General features: G+C 43.0%; 1 protein-coding gene across 3 annotated transcripts in view; it reads right to left on the bottom strand.

The window, feature by feature from the left end:
* The window catches only part of SLC2A9 (solute carrier family 2 member 9), a 2,336,117-nt gene that overhangs the window by 256,967 nt on the left and 2,058,657 nt on the right, over positions 1–20,493 (bottom strand). The window lies entirely within an intron of this gene.

The following is a 20,493-nucleotide window of genomic DNA, read 5'->3' as shown; positions in this document are numbered from 1 at the left end:
TGGTCCAGTACATAGACGACCTCCTTGTGGCGTCAGAAACAGAAGAAGCTTGCAGGGAAGACTCCATTGCTTTGTTAAATCACCTAGCTGCCAATGGGCATAAGGTGTCCCCGGGAAAATTGCAGTACTGCCTGACAGAAGTGCAGTACTTGGGACACAGAATTGAGAAGGGCAAACGAAAAGTGTCACCAGACAGGATAGAGGCGATCATGAAAATGAATGCGCCTCAGACACAGAGAGAGGTCAGGATGTTTCTAGGGATGGTGGGTTATTGCCGACAGTGGATTGTGAACTTTTCACTGAAAGCAAAGCCCTTGCAAAAACTGACGCATAAAGAGGTGAGTGATCCGGTACCATGGGACAAAGACTGTTTGATGGCATTCTTACAGCTGCGAGAGGACCTGTGTCGTGCTCCGGCATTGGGAATGCCTGATTACAATAAACAATTTTTTCTTTACTGTTGTGAGAGAGAAGGTTGCGCGTTGTCTGTGTTGGTCCAAATCCATGGGAATGCCCGTAGACCAGTTGCTTATTTCTCGGCTACTTTAGACCCAGTAGCCGCAGCGTTGCCCGGATGTCTCAAATCCGTTGCTGCAACGGGTGTCAGCATTGAGAGATGTGAAAATATCGTTATGGGGCACCCGTTAGAGGTGTGCGTGCCACATTCTGTTGAACTGTTAATGACCAGGACCAAAACACAGCATTTGACCAACAGTAGGCTCACGCGCTATGAGCAAGTTATTCTTGCTGCAGAGAACGTGACCCTCAAGAGATGCTCTGTTTTGAACCCTGCTACATTGATGCCACTTCCAAATGATATTGAGGATGATGATGAGTATACAGACCATGACTGTCTCGATGTGACTGAACTATGCACCAAACCCAGACCCGACATCGTAGATGAGCCACTGACCGACCCAGACGAAGTTTTCTTTGTCGATGGCTCATGTGTAAGAGACGAAGTTGGGCAGTTGAGAGCAGCTTATGCTGTTTGTACAATTGAAGGAGTTGTGGAAGCTGGGTGCCTGGAAGGAGTACACTCCGCTCAGGTAGCCGAGATTATTGCCCTGACACGTGCTTGTTTAGCAGGCAATCAAATTCGAGTTACCATATACACCGACAGCCAATATGGGTATGGGGTAGTTCATGATTACGGGCAGTTATGGTCTCAAAGAGGGTTCATGACTTCTTCAGGCTCTCCCATTCGCAATGGAGAGTTTGTGCGCCTGTTGTTAGAGGCATTGCAATGCCCAGCAAGTATCGCAGTTGTAAAGTGTACCGCACATACCAGAAATGAGGACTTTGTTTCGAAAGGCAATAGATATGCTGATGAAGTTGCGCGGTATTGCGCGGAACAAGGGTACTCTTTCACAGAGGTGGATGTGGGTGGAATAAATGTAAGAACTGAATTAGCCATGATACTGGAAACTGTTGATACTTGGGATGAACTGTCAACCATGCAAGAAAATGCTCCTGATTCTGAAAAAGAAACATGGGAAAAGGCAGGATGTGTAATGGGTGAGACCCATTTTTGGGTCTCAGCAGACGGCAGAGCAGTGTTGCCCAATGAGATGGTGAGTCCAATGGCTAGACTCATACATGGTCCCGTACACTTAGGGAGAGATGCTATGCTGAGAGTGTTTAGACAAACTTGGTACAATCCTAAGTTTAGAATAGCAGCAGAAGCAGTGTGCCAGCGTTGTGTGACCTGCCAGCAGCTGAACGTAGGGAAAAGAACACCAGTTGCACTAAGTCACATAGGAAGGTCTGGAGGTCCATTCAATCGAATGCAGATAGATTTCATTGAAATGCCAAGGTGCAACCGCCTCCGCTATGTCTTGGTGGTTGTCTGTGTGTTCTCCAGATGGGTTGAGGCATACCCTACACGTAGGTGCGACACCCTCACAGTGGCCAAGTTACTGCTTAGAGAACTCATTCCTCGCTTCGGGGTGCCGGCCTTTTTGGAATCAGATAGGGGAACACATTTTAACAGCGAGCTTGTGAAGATGATCTGTGTAGCGCTAAATATTGACCAAAAGCTGCATTGCAGTTACCGACCAGAAGCCTCAGGAATTGTGGAACAGATCAATGGAACGATCAAGTGCAGGATAGCAAAAGTTTGTTCCTCAACGACCCTGAGTTGGCCTGATGCCCTGCCATTAGTCCTCATGAGCCTTCGTAGTACCCCAGACAGAAGGACAGGGTTGTCGCCACATGAGGTGTTAATGGGGAGAGCAATGAGGCTGCCATCTATTCCAGCTACTGCACTGTTAAATATCACAGATGATATGATCCTGGACTATTGTAAGGGGCTGTCTGACGCAATGCGTTCTGTGTCTCTTCAGGTACAGGCTGCCGAGGTTCCAGCGTGCCAGGGCCCTTGCCATGACCTGTATCCTGGGGACTGGGTCCTGGTGAAGAAACATGTGAGAAGAAGCTGCTTGGATATTCGTTGGCGTGGGCCCTTCCAGGTCATCCTGATCACAAACACAGCTGTAAAGGTGGGAGGCCTGCCCAATTGGATCCACGCGTCACATACGCGAAGGGTTCCAGCACCTCTGGAAGGAACAGCTCCTCTCTCGGATAGACGTCCAGCAGAGGACCGAGAAGCCATAGAGGGGGCTAGCCAAGCTGTAGAGGTGCCAGCGGAAGCAGGGAACGAGTCTGACCCAGCTGAGGACGGTCAGTACAACAGCGAAACAGACGACGCTACAGAGGGAGAAAGCAGCTGGGAGTACGAGTCTGACCCTGACAGGTCTGAAAGAGAGCGAGAACAGACCAGAAGGAGAAGGAGTAGAAGGGCACGTGGAGAAGCTAATTGGCCGCAAAGAAGGAGCTCTAGCCTGAGGTCAACTCCAGAGGTAACCCTTCCTCCGATATCAGAAGACTCAGACCCAGAAGAAGGTGCTCAGGGCGCTGAAGCACCGGACCGAAGAAGGTCAAGAAGAGTGCGTGTGCCTAACAGAAGATACTCCACACCTGAGTGGACATATCTGGCGACAAATGTCTGTGAAACCGGAGACAGGGAGGATCCGAGCGGTGGTGGTGTCCAGTTCTGAGCCCATTATCACCGTGGAAATACGACTGTTGGTACCCGGTGTCGAACAAGAAGGGTCACTAACATTCATGCTCCCTAGACCTCCCCGCCTCAGCAAGTTAAAACACATGTTCCTTTCAGAATTGCAATTCCCCGACTTTGGTACAACGATAACAGCACATGAAGAGCACAATCTTCGTTTGGAAATACTGAACTATGCTATTGAAGCTGCAACCACAAATCTGATAGTAGACTGTTAACGAACTTTGTAAATAAAGCAAGCAGAAAAAGAAGATTACCTAGCGCCCAGGAAGCAGAGAATTTTAGGGAACTTCCCTTGAGTTGATGGAGAAGGGCTAGGGTTGTCTTTTTGAACTGTTAAAGGACTTTTGCGAAGAAGGTTGTCAGCCTCCAGTTGTGTGGATTCTAAAGACAAAAGGATTGAAAAGAGACTGTGAAGGAACGAGAGGAAAAGAACTTTTTGCTAAGATAAGAGAGAGCCATATAGTCTGACGAAATGGAGGCCGGCACCCCGAACCGAAGAGCTAAATGTATAATAGGTACACTAATAGTAGGAGTGATAATATTAATAGCTTTAGTGGTAACTATTTCTTATGTAAAGGGACATGAAGAAGAGGTAAAGGTAACTGATGCGAATTCTGTAGTAACACTTACACCTACTGTTGCTGGTGAGAAAAGGGAAAACACTCAAGAGAAAGCGTTATTAGCTGCAGAAGCCCGCAGGTTACATGTAGACGAGTCCCAAGGAGACTTTAGGTCAAATGCTTATGCTAAACTTTTATATGAATACGTGGATGCCATGGAGGTTAAGGATTGTTATGTCTGCATGCAGTTGCCGGCATCTGTAGACGAGGGTATTAGATACCATCACCTCCCTCTGACATATGGCATTACATGTAGCTTATTGCTTAGTATATTTTATGAGAGAGATAGTTTTGAATACTATTTCTCTAATTATGATTCAGTGTTGCCGGAAGTCCCGAATTATAAGCAGATGAATAAATGGGATTACTGGAAGAGTGAAGACAGATTGGCCAAGTTCTTCATTCCTTGGATTACCTTAGATACTTCACATGCCCGTAGAAATAACCTGACATGCAAGGTGTCAGAAGTCGAGAAGAAGTTCATAGGGCAGGTGGATGATCGTTACAGGAGACAAAAGATTTTGAAAAAATCAGGACAAGGGAAAATAGATTGGACTGAGGAAGAGAAGTCACATAAGAGAAAGGGTAGTAGTGGTCCAATAGCTTTAGATAAAGCGAAGAGAGGAAAGCTATGTCTTCACCGAGCCAAAACGTATTATGAAAATGTATACGTGGGTGAAGTGGACTGTGAGCATGCTTTTAATTTAGAGTATTACACTAAGGATTTCCTGAAAGGAATGCAAGTGATTCCAAATGTGTATTTTGTATGTGGAAGAAATGCCTACGTGCAACTACCTGACAACTGGTATGGATCATGTTACTTGGCAATTGTCTTCCCCAAAATATATCATGCACAAGACTTAGTGATCATTGAGGGCAAGACATCATCGAGAGGAAGGAGAGATGTAGGTGATGCCGAAATGGTTGGAGATGTCTTTGGAGCTATGTTCCCTCTTTTGGGAATAATCCTTAATGATGTTAAAATTAGACGACTGGCAACAGTTGTCGACAGGTTGTCTGCCAGCACTGCTCAGTCCTTAATGCTGGTAGAAGGAGAGATGCAATCGATAAGGGCTATGGTTCTTCAAAATCGTCTTGCATTAGATGTCCTATTAGCAAAAGAGGGCGGAGTCTGTAAGGCTTTGAAGGTCCAGGAATGTTGCACTTACATTCCAGACAATTCGAAGCCCCTTGAGAAAGTTATTAAGAACATAACTAGTATTCACAAGGAGATCGAAGACTTGAGTAGAGAAAATGTCTGGGAAAAGGTGGGCCACGGAATGAGTACAGTTGGAGGGTGGTTTTCCACCTTAGGCAAAAGCTTTGTATGGTATATCCTAAAGCCTATCATCATAATATTGATCTGTGGGATAATATTGTGGGGATTGGTGAGGGTATTCAAATGGTACAGAGCAAGAAGGTCAGAAAGGGCCCAAAGAGAGCAGCTGCAGAGATTGGCTGCCATACAAGATAATCAGTACAGGAGCCTGAGAGCTCTGGAAGCGCAGAGAATGCTACCCATAACTTCAGTTTAAATGTTAGTGATGACCCCGAGAGGTCATCAAAGGGGGGAACTGAGAGAGCGCAACCTGATTTAAATGTATGAGTACATCACACTTATCTGTAGTAAGCACAAATCATGAGGAGAAATGCCATGAGTGCTAATAGTATCTGAAATTATATTCTGAATGTATAGCTAATGTAGAGATTTAAGTAGAAGTGGAACTAATACAGAAATGTGTGACATTATATGATTTTATTAGATGTGTTTATTTTGAATCCATGTCGTGAAGCTGTTAAAACATAAGATGGTATGCGGTTAAACGCAGAACGTGGTAGGCCTCAGAGCCAGAGCTGGAGGGAAAGGGAAGGTGGTTCTTTTCACGACGCAGATTATATTAATGTTTTGGTCATTGCATTAAATAGGCCATGATTTATAGAAATGTTTACTTAATAATAGAATAAGAGTATTAACATGCTTTAATTAATGAAGAAGTTGAATGTTATAATCATTAGGAGAAATATTGTAGGCCTGAAATGTTTTAGCATTGATTTACACGTACATGTCTGGGCTGAGAAATGTTGCAAGCCTTTTTCTTTTTAGAAGTATATGAGAGTTGGGTTCTTGGCTACAGATATCTGTCTGCAACAGGAAAGGGGGGATCCAATTATAAATGAATGAATAGAGGTCTGTTCAGTAGACGGCCCAGACATGGAGGAGGGTTCTGGAATGTTTAAGGGGTATCAGCGGGCCGGAGAAGAGTCTGAGAAGCAAGGTCAACTCTAACGCATGAGGCCCAAGACAAAGCATCATGGAAAAAGCCAGAAGTTGCACCACGTGAGGGGCGTTCCGCAAGGGGCGTCTCAAATGTTGTTGACTGTTTTGTATTAGGGACAGCACCCCTGGGTGGAGTTAGAGCAGATACCTGAGGACCCTTTAGAGAGCGGATGGGTAGGCAGTGAGGGGTCATGACTGGAGAACTTTAGGTTTTCACCAAGAGACTTAGAGTGAGTGACTTCCCTTGGGGGTCATTCACTGCTGACACCTTTGTTAGGTTGGGATTTGGTTAAGTAGGGATACCATCTAGAACAGGGTAGGGACGCCTAACCTGTGTTTGTTTTCCTCCAACCTAAATGAAGGAGAGATATGCGTCTATGCTGATAGCTTTATTATTCTTAGAACTTGTGTTAGTGATTTCTGTTGCTCGTCTGAGGGCTTTTCGAGAGCACATGTATGTAATTGGACCTGTGTATCTCGTGAATCTCATTCTGAGATGCCTGTATTTGCAGCTCATTATATCTTTACAATAAACTTTTGAAAACTAGAAGTTGTCCGTGATCTTTGGGAGTAGAGTCTTTTATTGGGTGAACTAACTTGGAAATGGGTGTACTGTTTTCCTCCAAGACAGGCAACAAAGGTTCAGTCGACCAGATCGAGGTTTAGATCAATAGATATAAGGAATCGATCAAAATCTCGCCCTTTCAAGAGCAATGTAGAGCGGCCGAAGAGGCCAAATTATCAAGAAGAAACAGAGCTACACATAGACTGAGTCATGCACGGCAGCAGCCTGCAAACAAAACCTACACATATAAGCTGCTTCTTAAACCAAATTTGGGAAAAGGTGGTAGGTTCTCGTTCCAGGAGCTATCGAGGGTCTTTGGTGTATACTGAAAATAAAGGTTATACCACCATAATGTGTACGTATCCAGATGTTATGTAATGCTTAACTATAAAACCTTTCACAATTCTAAGCTTCGTCCCCTGTGTAAAAGAGCTTATTTCCAGCCATGCCAGTCCTTTGAAGCATTTCATATGTTGTAGTCTGGGATTTATTTGATTAGATAAAAAAACATATACAACTGTATATATTTCTTATTTGTCATGTCTCAAGGGAGAGGCACACTCTTGTGTTTGTCATGCCACCCCTGTCCCGGGCCTAATAAGAATCGCTGAAGTCTGCCTAGGAGTAGGACATTTAAGGTTGTCAAGAGGTCACTGTTTTTGAATGTCAAAAAGGATACAACTCACAAAAGACATAAATAGCACAGGTGGGGGCCCGGCCCGAGACCTACCCAAATCATCCCTCCCCCCAAATGGGGATTCCTTTAAGGGAAACAGAGACACGCAGACACCATCACTGCGATAGAGAATATATAATTCTCAGGCAGTATTTATTACAATCAATATAAACAAGACATTTTATATTAGCAGAAGTATTCAATTATCCAAACTGTCACATGCCATTTACAAAATTTACATCAAGAATCCTTTGATAAGACGAACTAATACATTTTATCTCCTAGCAACAGATCCTCAAAAGAAATCATGGCTAGCCACCCCACGGGCACCATGGCATTGACTATACCAAATGTTTCGGACTGTGGACTCCATATTGCAAGTTGCATATCACAAGGCGAACTCACCTGCCCCCTCAAAATAGAGGGAGAGTGGGCCAGCATGAAAACTGGACCCCCAACATACCATGCCAGAGCCAACCCAAGAAGGGATCACCCCCTGCCACCCAATGGGATGGGCAACCGGGCCATACCTTGGTCCCCTGACGCAGAGACACCATCCCCCAACATTCTCCGGGGCCATGTAATGGAGTACTGTGAGAGGCTAAGGACCATCGCTGTAGCGGGAATCTCAACCCCTTCCATACACCTCCACGGCAACTCCAGCCCCAGTTTTTAAGCCAAAGGCTTCCTAATTCAGAATTCGCCTGCACTTCAATTACTGATGCCAGGGTTGTCCATCTGATTTGTGACCAAACATGACTCCTTCCCTGCCCCAAAAGTAGAGAATATCTAAGGTGATGGGAGGGTGGGAAAAAGGCAGCTTCACCGCTGTGTTCCCCAACAGCAAAGTCCAGGCACGGACACAGCAGCGAGGTCATCGGGGGCAGCCAGGCGAGGAAAAAACCAAGCAACTGCGTGGGGATGTTCTCCCCCTTTATCCTCACCTGGCTGCCGCCGGGACTGCCCAGGCGCCCCCCCCCCCTCGCCCCCACCGGCCAATCACGTATCGCGGGCATCCCACCCGAAAACCTTCAAAACGATGGCACCACACTTGGTGCTGCCTGGACACCGGTACCAACCAGCCAGCACCTCTCTTGGGGCCCGCCATCGGTTGGCGTTGCCCCCTGGGCCAGGAGTAAGAGGTAATGCAGGATGTGTAGACGATACAAGACTAGAATATGCAAATAAATCAGCCTGATACTGAGTCTTTTTTGGCACTTCTATTTTTATAAATAAGGCTAAGAGAAACTCGTGTTCAAACAGACGTCATAAAAAGATATTCTTTTGTGGCAGGCTTGACCTCTGATAGGCAATCTATGTCTTGCAATACGGTGGATTTGAATAGTACAAGATGGTAGTATTGTGATGTGAATGTGTTTAGAAGTTAAAACAGCTAATTGAAAAGAATGCAAATATATATTTTAAAAAATATATTTTTATAGCATTTGAACCCTATTTGGATGCTTTTAATAACATTTTATGCACACATTGTAATGAGTTTTTGAATTTGTGATTGAAAGGGTTTACCGCTGAATAAACATATTATTTTTATTAATATTATTATTATTATTATTATTAGTAGTAGTAGTAGTAGTAGTAATAGTAATAGAAGTAGTAGTAATAGTAGAAGCAGTGGCACTCTAAATGCCGTTAATTATTTGCATCATATTAATTAGATATAGTGCTTAGAAGCTGAAGATGTGCAGTATGAACCACTGGATAATAAAACAGCGTATTCCATTAAAAGTAACTTAATATTGCAGAACTCGACATCGTGGTTTCAAATATTTTGAGTTATATTTCAAAACCGTGATTCGAGCCTCTAGTGTACATACTGAGGAGCATATTGATATGGACAATAAATAACAGGCGCGTGAATTATTCATACATGTAACAGTCTGAAGTCTATTTACTGTAGGATATACTACAACTCAGAACCCTTCACACAGCAGGGAAAGAAGTACACAAGACGCCTCTTGGCAATTCACTCTGGCTTTGGTCATATTGATTTCCCTGACTGAAACAACAATCAGTCCTGCTTTTCTGTACTTTACACAGAGTGCCAGAGGATTTGATCAATCAGACAGATACCATTTTATATGGAAACGAGTGTCTTGGGGTTTGCATTTCCAGTGTTCTTGCCTTGTGTAACCTTTTGTACCATAATTGTTCAAGGTCGTTGAATTCAGACTACAAAACATCTGAGATACAAAGAGACAGAAAAAACGGGCAAATACCGAGATTGTAAAAGTTCATGTAGTTAACTTCACCATCCTAGCAATATTTAAGAATTTGATTTGTATCTGCGACCTTTTCAAAGTTCCTTTGAGTGTGTGTTGTGTGCGGGTCATCACGTTTGTTTCTGCACTGATATAACATGTACCTTTATTAACGTGGTGGTATTCTCCCGATAGACAAGCTATGACGTCTCAGACAAAAAAACACAATTGCTTCCATTGCGTTTTTCTTATTTTTCTTATGATTTTCAGAGAAAAATAAGGAATCTTTGGAAATGCTCCAAATATAGCTGATCTATGCTTTTGTGAAGGGGAAACGAAACTCAGTATTAGGACAGTGGAAAGTTTCTGAAGAGTCAAAACAGAGAGGATGGACGTCATGGTGTCCAAGTAGAAGGGCGAGCTATGCCAAAGATTTGTGTGTACGTGAGCAAACCCATCTTAAGAATTTATGGGATCTGGGACACCCATATTTTGGGGCCCCTCTTTTAAACACTTAGGGCCATATGTGCGACCCTTTCATTTAGCGCCTCGCAATTTGCGACTCATTGCCAGTCACAAATTGCGAGGCGCTAAATGAAATGTACAACAGTGGTATTACACTGTTTTGAGATTCCCAATGGGGTCGCAAATTGTGAGGCTCATTAATATTAATTGAGCCTCTCGCAATTTGCAAGCCCATTGGGAATGCCACCCCTCCCAGGGATGGTGGCCTGCTGAGCTCAGTAGACCCCAATGTCTGGGACTGCTTTTTAATAAAGGAGCTTTTTGTTTTTTAAATGCATCCCGTTTTCCTTAAAGAAAAATAAAAAGCATAACATTCTTTTTTTTTTTTAAATTAAACCTTTTCGTTTCATTTTTTAAGGGCAGGCAGTGTATTTCTAGAGACAGTCACAAAGTGGAACAAGTCCCCTGGGGACCCCTCCCTAATTGCGACTGCATTACCACCCTCTTGAAGAGGGAGGTAATTTGCGAGTGTTTTGCACCCGCAATTGCAGTCATAAAACATTCACAAATAGCATTGCGGACGCAATAAATAAGGGAAAGCCCCTTCCTAATTGCGACTCGCAATTCCTAAATAGCGAGTCCCAAATAAATTGCGACTCAGTATTCAGGAATTGTACATGGCCAACAGTGATTTTGCAAGCATAAATTGGTTTGCAAACCCCTTTGCGCATGCAAAAATTACGTCGTACACCTGGCCCCTTGCCCCTGATTTCATATCCCCTGAAATCCCGATTCAGTCGCAAACTCCCATTTGGGCCCGCACCTGGATTAGAGCTGGTGCAGTAATATTGCATCCTGCTTAATTTTCACCTCATGGTCAGCCCTTTGACAGAAGTGCTATCCTTCAGGTTAAAGACAAGCTTTAGGTGCAGGCTTCTGACATCAAAGCTATCACTCAAGTTCCATAGACCATAGAGGCTTAGGTTTGCGACAAAAGAACGACACATCCACAGAGATTTAACATTCTCTTGTTTATGATATCAGTTCCATGGGTAACAATTAGTAACACAGATCTTCCAATTTTAGGTCTTGGACACAAGCCTATCCTTAAGGTTACAGAGCATGAACAGGCCAGCTATCCTCCACACAATCAGATACTCCACATATTATAGATATATGCCAGGCTTAGGCTTTGCACCAAGGGGTTCACTCAAGGTATTCAGATTTTCCAGGCTCAGGGTTTGGAGAAACTACATATAGGCATCATTGTGTCATGTTTTAGTAGTGGGGGAAATTTGCCTTTCTGTTTGTGTTTACTACTTCGACTTAATTGTTTAAAAGAGAGTAATATTAAACCCAGCACTTGAGCATAGACAGAAGCTGTGAATATGAAGCTATGCACTGATAAGTCCTACCTGATAATATCACCCCAGGTCGGGACCCCATCACCCCCTTCACATTATGCCGCCTGCTCCATGTTCCACAGGGTAAACTATTGTTTGATTTGGCCCTTTCTGCAACATTTGTGCTTTTTGGCAATATATTTATTGAAATTATTACTTTTTTAATTCTTTGGTTCTGATTGGATTTTTGTCATTTTGGTCTTGTTTTATTTATTAAAATATACTTTAAATTGGTTTGAGATGTCTTTGTTTTCACTTTATTACTGTATGAAGTACTTTAGGATTTGCCTCTTTTTTTAACCCTGACTGCTCTGTGCCAAGCTGCCAGAAGGCTGAGCACAGATTAATTTGGGGTTTGTTTGTACCTCACCCTGGCCAGGGCTGTGGTTGCCGCTTCAGTAGGATTTAACTCCCCTCAATCAGTAACTCAATTTGTTACAGGCTCTTTGTGCTTTTTGACATGAATTTAACCAAAATCTTTAGACTTGCATGGCTCTATTTTGACTGGTTACATTTGTGTCTTTTCGGTTTTGATTTATTTATTATTCTCATAAATTGGTTTGGGATTTTTCTTGTGATGTGTTTTCACTTAATTATTGTTTAAAGTATTGCATAAATACTTCACACATTGTCTCTAAGATAACCCTGATTGTTTTGTGCCAAGCTACCAAAGGGTTGGCCTCAGGTTACTGTGAGGTTTGCTTGTGCATCCACCCTGACAAGGACTGTGGTTGCTGCTTAAGTAAGGCTTTACCCTTCTCAACCAGTACGCTAATTTCTTACACCTATCTTTGCTAGAGCCATCTTAAACAACCATGAATGTAATAGTGGTACCCCCATTCACTGTCTCTGAAGAGAAACAAATGACTTGATGTTCATGCATTTAAAACATCCACCTCCAATGCCTGGGAAGGACATTAAACTCACTGCTTTCTATCCAGTCCCTACTTTTGCTAATGACAAAGCTAAGACCTTACCTTTGCTCAAGTGTGTAGTATCCAGCATATATATTGTAAGGTGTGTTACCAGCCCTGCTCAGCCAGTGCCTGTGCTCGGACACATTAGAATGTTGGAGTCTGATGATGCCTCGGAATGTTGGGACTGAGAGAGGCGGGGTGACAGTTGGTCATGGGCTGAACAGCTGACAGGCAGCTCCTGGTGTGGCTCTGATCTACCACTTATCTACTTAATGTCCTGTACCTTACTACTTGTTATCTTTATTATTAAAACTTCCTGAATTATATCCTTCCTGAGTGGACCTTCTTCACTACATATTTTGGCGACGAGGTGACTAAGAACCTACAGCTACAAGCAGATCTCATGTACCTAACGTACTAGTGGACCTGGAGATGGCGCAGTCTAAAAGAAACTACAGTGGCTTCTACCACAATGTAGAAAAGTGGAGGAATCCACAGGAAAGGTACATTTCCAAAAAGAAACAAACATGTTCCACAATCAACATGAAGAACAAATACAAGCAAGAAACTACCATCAAAAAGAAAAGAATACATCACGAAACAAGTAAGCATGATGCACTACGCCTTTAAACCCCACCAGTGTCCTTACCATTGGACAGCCCTTCTACAGACGTGTTGTGCTCATCTACACTATCCATTTTGGACTCTGCCCCACATCTACAGCTTGTGTCAACATGCACATCTACACTGCAGGTTAAAAATTCTTCTCCAACACTCTGGTGCACCACCTGGCACACACTCTACAACCCTGATCCACACAACTCAATGTGGCATGTATTGGAGTCTTTTCTGGTGTCTGCTCTGTGTGATCATGTGCACCTTCTGCCTAACTGTCGGACTTTGGTGAAACATCTACTGCATGAGTTGTCAAGCACATCTACATACTGCCAGAAAATTATGCTAGCAACTTACAGCATGAAATTGAGGACATTCAAAAACAACTTGGAACTTAGCAACACATATCTGTCATCAAGCATAAGGATTTATTTTATTGTGATGTCACCACAGAACGACGTTGAAAAGTGTTTGTTACTGAGGGGAATGTAGTTTTCACTTATTTTCCTCCTTTCTACAAGGATGTGTAGCGTTTTGCTTCTGCCTACGATGTGCCTTATTTATTGGTATGGAACTTTGCTGGTGCATCAGCCATTCTCATCTACATTTGCTCATGTTACATTGCCTACTAGGATTCTGTGTCAAAATCTGAGGGGATGTTGACATTGGTGCCGGTTTATGCAATGGCAGTTGCGCTCCGCATTCAAACATTAAGGGAAGTTAGCGCTTCTTACCTCACTGATAGTCCTGCGCGGATCTCCTCAGGATGTGTCATGATATCACTAACTCCAAGGGTCATTCACCACGCTTAGAGTCAGCATTTGGAGCACGTGCTTGCAGGGAGCCACCCGGCGCTGCGTACCGTGCGTACTGCCATCTATAGGTTGGCTCTTGCATCCATCTTCAAGTTCTCCTTTTCAAAACGTAGTATTTTCCCTCCGTTGCGGCACTGTCTCATGCTGCATCTCAACTTCATTCCTGAGGACTCCTAAGATTGTGAGTGAATCGGGTGGCATTTATAGAGAAAGTGCGCCACGTACAATGCTTGAAATTACCCTGCCTTCTTAATGGAATGTGTGCTATACCAATGACTGGACTCGCTGACTGTTGTTATTGCAGAGTTTTGCCTCACCCTTTAACTTATTGCTCAAGGCAATCTTTATATTACTCCTGGTGGACACAATGACAGGGTTTTACCAGTAGTTTTCAAAGATATATACTCTATGCCTTTTAGTAGATGGACAATTACGACAGCAGGTGATGGGGTCATAAACTAAATTTTGTGATGTTCTCATGATTTGTATGTCACGGTCTGCTCTTATGGTCGGTTCTCTATACAATGGTGCCACCTATGGGAGATGATAAGAGCTTCTAGTTTGTGACTATTGTGCCCCTGTGGTTCCTGTGTTACGCATTCTTCAACTGTCCATGATTGCAGTGTGTCATCAACTCCGATGTGATACTCCCTTTTACTGCATAACATTTTTGACTGTATTGTTCACCATAGTTTTGAATCCTGTGAGCAGCCAGTCTATGTTGGTTACTTTTTGTTATCCCGGCATTTTTCACCAACAATGGGGTGTGTCAGGGCTATTGCACACGCACAACTTTATCTTGGACAGACAGCAAGCGTTAATGCGATGCAGTTGTATAGCTAATTGTGTCCTTTGCTGAGCTTTAACTTTATGCTTACTCACAGGGGCTGCATTTGGTTTTCCACTTCACTCTTGCCTACATGGGCTACATTTTTGCATTCATGGACTTTGGCCACTCCCCTACAGGGGCTCATGGTGCATTTTTACATTTTACTTTTTCCTATACTTGGAGGGCAATAGGTTCTTGCCCCATTTTGTATTTTTCACATGCCTACACTGACCACTTACGATTTTTTCCCTTATTCGGGGGACCGTCTCATGGGTTACAGTCCCATTTACATCTACATTGGTACCCTTACACAGGGCACTGTAGCATGGGTCACAGTCCCATTTACTTTTACACTAATACCCTCATACAGGGCACTGTCTTATGGATCACAGTCCCATTTATATTTATATTGTCACCCTCACACAGGGCGCCTAATGGGTCATAGTCCCATCTTTACAGGGCAGTACTGTTTTCCTCTACATGGGGGTTACTTTACATGGCCTACTTTTCCGTGGGGTCTTCTCCCATTTACAGTGCTCCTCACACTCTTTATTAGGAGTAGAGGACGGTCATGGGTTTTAGTCCCAGTGGCTGATATTGTCTTTTAACATTCTGTAATTTTGCTGTTTTGTATAACGCAATGTTACTCTTACATGGTATTGTTATTGTTTATTGAAAATGGGGGGTAGTATTAGTTATACTGTATGTATCTACTTTGCCTCTTCTCTGTTTTCCTCCATGTCCATCTTTCCTAGTAGTGTCATTCATTTTGTCATCCGAGGTTTCTGGATTTACACTGCGTGTCATCTTTTGTCTCCTGCCTTCCCTCGTTCGCATTTTTATTCTTTTCCTTCCCTTTTCAGGAGGAAATCCTTTGCTCCCTCTTTCCTGTGTCTGTGTGGAGGCTGGTGTCCATTTTGCGTTGTGCCTTGTTCTTTCTTCCCTTTTTGCCTGCCTGGCCTGTGGGTGCGTTCGGGGGTTAGTCTTTGGTATGTCTGTCTCTCTATTTCTTATTTCCTCTCTTGCGTCTCACTGTCGCCTTCTTTCTATTTCATTGTTGATGAGATTGGGTTTATTCCTTTTGCTTACTTCACTATCTCTTCTCCTCCTTTTTTCTCCCACCTATCTCTATCTCCTCGATCTGCCTTTAACTCTCTTTCCCTTTACGTTCTCTGTCACACCGTTGTTCCTTCCTTACTATCTGTCCTTTGTTCACTCTCGTTATGCATTTGTTCTTCTGTTAGAAGGAAAAAGGTTATATAAAGTATCCTACATATATATTGTAAGTTGTGTTACCAGACCTGCTCAGCCAGTACCTGTGCTCTGACACATTAGAATGTTGGAGTCTGATGATGCCTCGGAATGTTGGGACAGAGAGAGGTAGATTGACAGTTGGTCCTTGTTGTATCTTCTAATGTTGTGTTGCGAGGTGTTTGGTTATACATCACAGTATGTTTTCCTTTTCCATGGCCTGACATCATCCGGTGTCACCATGGAATGTTCACGGTGTATTTATGTGACGTCACGGCAACCATCTGACAGTTGACAGATGACTCCCGTGGCGTATAGTGTTCTTATCCCCGCTCCTGCGGGCCCCTTTTACGTAAGTAATAAATTAATCTTGAAAACATATTTGATTGTCGTGCTTCCACACTACAATTGGCGACGAGGACGTGGGATCCGTAAAGGGGCCTGCGGATGAAGTGTCGAGATCGGCAAGTTTGATTGAAGAAGCTTGTGATCCAACTTAAAAGCGAGGGAGTGTAGAGAACATTCGAAAAAAAAAAAAACACACGGAGTAAGTACACACCTGTGTATGGCATGGCCGACTGAAAGAAGAGCCCGGCGGATAAATGAGGCAGATTTAAATAAACCAGCAGCGCGCAGATTATAGACGGTGAAGTCTAAAAGAGCATTGTGAAGGAATCTAAGTATGCGCATTAAGTGAGCTTGGCTGCGTGGATCTGCGAACGGCTGAAAGAAATCCGACGTGTCTGCACTGGAGTAACTGGCGTGTTATTGTCACTGAATTTGGCGCGCTTCCCTGTCAGAGCAACAGCTGAGAGCGCAGTCAATTAGCCACCTCAGCTGCGACGCGTGAAGCATGCCGGGAGTGTAAAACCATTGGATCAAGGCAGGACACGTCATCAAACGTGTGCTGCGTGCGGCCATTTTGAAAATTATACTCGTCAAAGGAAAATAAATATTAGACGATAGGCGCATGGAAAGGAAATAACGTGCAGGAGAAAACCGAGTGTTTGGAAACCAAGTAAGCAATACATTTAAAACACAGTGTAAACATCGATAGCAAGAGCATTTAAAACCAAATAAGCACAGAGGCCAATTTGTGGAAATCTAACATAAAAATCTGTGGAAAATATGGCAGAATGCAACAACATATGTGCACCTCCACGTTTTTTAGAGGAGCCTGGGAAGCCCACGATGAAGTGGAAAAAGTGGAAAAGGGCATTTGAGAATTATATAGTATCTATTAATGGGAAAGCGTTTGACAATGAAAGAAAATGCTCGCTGTTGTTTGGGTTATTAGGGAAGGCTGGCCAGGATGTCTTTGACAGCCTGCCTGAATATGAGAGTCCACCAGGAACATTTGTGCCACTGAATGAATACCAAGAAGCCTTAAAAAGGCTAGAAAAACAGTTCGATGAGGAGAACAATATTATGGTTGCTAGACATAAGTTTGCCCTGAGGAAACAACAAGAAGGGGAAACAATCGATGAGTATATTGCATGTTTGAGGATTCTTGCTGTGGAATGCGAATACGAAGAAATGACAGATGTGTACATTAGAGACCAAATTGTTTTCTATTGCTATTCAAAAAAGGTGCAAGAAAGGCTGTTAGCTTGCAAGAGACCTACATTACAAGAAGTCATAGATATTGCTAGGGGAATCGAAAGATCGCTAGTATCTACTAAAGAGTTATCAGTGGCAGGGAATAACACAAATGTATTTTATTTACAGGATAAAAGGAAGGGCGATGGTAAAGTTTATGAAAAGAATTTGGGTGAGAGGAAGATAGGAGGTAAGCAACTAAGCTGTTTCAGATGTGGGTCTAGCGAGCATCTAGCCGATCACAAAAATTGTCCTGCAATCGGTAAAAAATGCATCAAATGTAAAAAGTACGGACATTATTCTACCTTATGCAAAACTAAAAGGATGGGTAATAATGTAAACATAAATACGGTGGGTAGTTTTGACGAGGAAATGTGTGCAGATATTGTTCTGTATGTTGAGATGGAGGAAGGTAGGATAAAGGGTCCAATTGGTGATGTGAAAATAGGTGAGGTGGAACTGAAGTTTACCGCTGATTCAGGAGCACCCATAACAACCATTTCAGATGTTCTTTTTGAAGAAAAATGGCAGAATGTTAAACTAATGGAATCTGATGTCAACCCAAAAGTGTTCGGGGAGAAAGATATAAATATGTTAGGATACTTCAATGACACAGTTAGCTTTAAGGGAAGAGTTATTGAAACCAAATTATATGTAGCTGAAAAGGGGAGGATATTAGTAGGATGGAGGGATCTGGCCCAGCTGGGTGTCATTTTGATACCTGGAGCTAAAGACCCGATTGTCTTGAGAGAAGAATGGATTAATAGTATAAATGTAGAGGAGAATAATGTGGATTTAAAAACTACTCTTGAAAAGCATAAAGAGGTATTTAAGAATGAAATTGGGTGTGTGAAAGGTTTCAGCCATGACATCAAGCTGAAAGAAGGTGCCATGCCAAGTAAGCACAAGGTAAGAACCATACCATTGTCCATAAGGAAAGAGTTGAGAGAAATGCTTGAGAAATTGACGAAGGAAGGGGTGATTGACGAAGGAAGGGGTGATTGAGGAGGCGGATGAGTCTGAATGGATTTCTGCTATCGTGGTGTCAAAGAAAAAGAAAACTGGTGACATCAGGTTATGTGTGGACCTGAGGTCCTTAAATAAAAACATAATCATAAACTGTCATCCCTTACCAAAGATTCAGGACATTCTCCAGTCAATTTCAGGATCTAAATTCTTTTCACTGATTGACTTAAAAGCTGCATATCACCAGGTTAGTCTATCAGAAAGGTCTAAAAAACTGACCACCTTCATCACGCCGTTTGGATCATTTAGGTATGTGAGGCTCCCATTCGGTTTAGCTTCCTCTTCAGGAGTTTTTCAAAAACTTATGGACGTCTTGTTTGGGGAAATGAAAGGTGTAGAAGCCTTTCAAGATGACATTCTTTTACATTCAGAGACAGAACAAGACCACATAAGGCTAATTGGAAAAGTATTGGGCATATTGCAAAAGAAAGGGATGACTGTCTCAAAAGACGAGTGCAGATTTATGACAAAGGAGGTTGAGTACTTGGGGCATGTATTGACAGCGGAGGGAATCCTACCAAAGGATGATTTAGTACATGCAATAAGAGAAGCCCCGGAACCAAAGAACAAAGAATCCCTCAAATCATTCCTCGGACTGAGTGAATATTACGCAAAGTTCATACAAAAGTATGCAGAAAAAGTGGAACCGCTCAGAAAACTGTTGAAAAAGAATGTGGTGTATAAGTGGACCAGTGAGCAGGAAAAAGCATTCAAAACAGTCAAAAGTGAAATTGCAAATGCACCTGCCCTAAAACCCTATGACCCACTTTTGGACAACGTTGTGACAGTAGACGCAAGCAGTAAGGGGATTGGTGCTGTATTCTGTCAGAAGAATGGAAGTGAGGAGAACACAATTGCCTTCATTTCCAGAAGATTGAATGAGACGGAGGTTCATTACAGCACGATCGAGCGAGAAACTTTGGCATGCGTATGGGCTGTGCACAAACTCAAAGACTATCTATGGGGAAAAAGTTTCACTCTTGTAACCGATCACAAACCATTAATATACATGATGGACGGCGAAGGAAGAGGCAACGGAAATATTAGTTCTAGACTAATAAGGTTATTGTCGAAACTACAGGAATTTAACTTCAAAATTGAGCACATAAAAGGGGGCAAGAACAGTAGAGCGGATTGCTTGTCACGTTTGCCCGTGCAAAATTTGAAAGAGGAAGAGCAGGATGATACAGAATGCGTGGTGGCACTCATTGATGCCACAATAAGATGCGAAGGGTCAATCACGGACGAGGAATGGCGAGAGAGTATGGAAAAGGACAATATTTTAGCCAAAGTAAATGCGTATGTCAGAACCGAATGGCCGCACGTAAGGAATCTCCCAAGTGAACTAAGAAATTACCAGCAGGTGAGCAATGAGCTAACATTGGAGAATGGGTTTTTAAAAAGGGGAGAAGTTTTTGTGCCGCCATATGAACTCAGAGAAAATATAATAAAGATGGCTCACAGAGGACATCCGGGTACCACTGCAACAAGAAACGTCCTAAGGATGCATTATTGGTGGCCAGGGGTGGATAGTGAAATCAGGAACTATGTGGATAAGTGCGAGGAATGCTTAAAGTCAGACAAGCATTGGAGGGTTGAGAAGAATGAACTGCAAATGGTGGAAATTCCAGATGGACCCTGGGCCAAGGTAGCTATAGACTTTGCAGGACCGTTCAACATATTGCCAAGAGAGTACAAGTACTTAATAGTTTTAACAGACTACTATTCGAAATGGGTGTCCTATAAATTTGTGAATGTGGTAACTACTGACGTGGTCATAAGGTTCTTAAAGAAAATATTTGACAGTGAAGGTCAACCGAAGGTCCTGGTGTCGGACAATGGATCACAATTGGTGTCACAAAAAATGACTGAATTTCTGGAAACCTTTGGTATTGCGCAGGAAAAAACACCACTGTACAGCCCGAAGAGCAACGGCCAAGTTGAAAGACTAAACAGATTCTTCAAAGATGGCATTCAAATGGCCATTGCAAACGACTTGGACGTGAAAGAATTCATAAGAGTGAAAATAAAAGCGTACAATAATACTCCAAAAGATGCCACTGGTTATACCCCATTTTCCTTGATGAGAGGGAGGTCATGCGTGGACATAATGACACCAAAGATAGGTGAATG

Source organism: Lissotriton helveticus, chromosome 2_2 (genome assembly GCF_964261635.1).
Source record: "Lissotriton helveticus chromosome 2_2, aLisHel1.1, whole genome shotgun sequence".
Taxonomy (NCBI): domain Eukaryota; kingdom Metazoa; phylum Chordata; class Amphibia; order Caudata; family Salamandridae; genus Lissotriton; species Lissotriton helveticus.
This window is presented reverse-complemented; position numbering and strand designations above follow the sequence as displayed.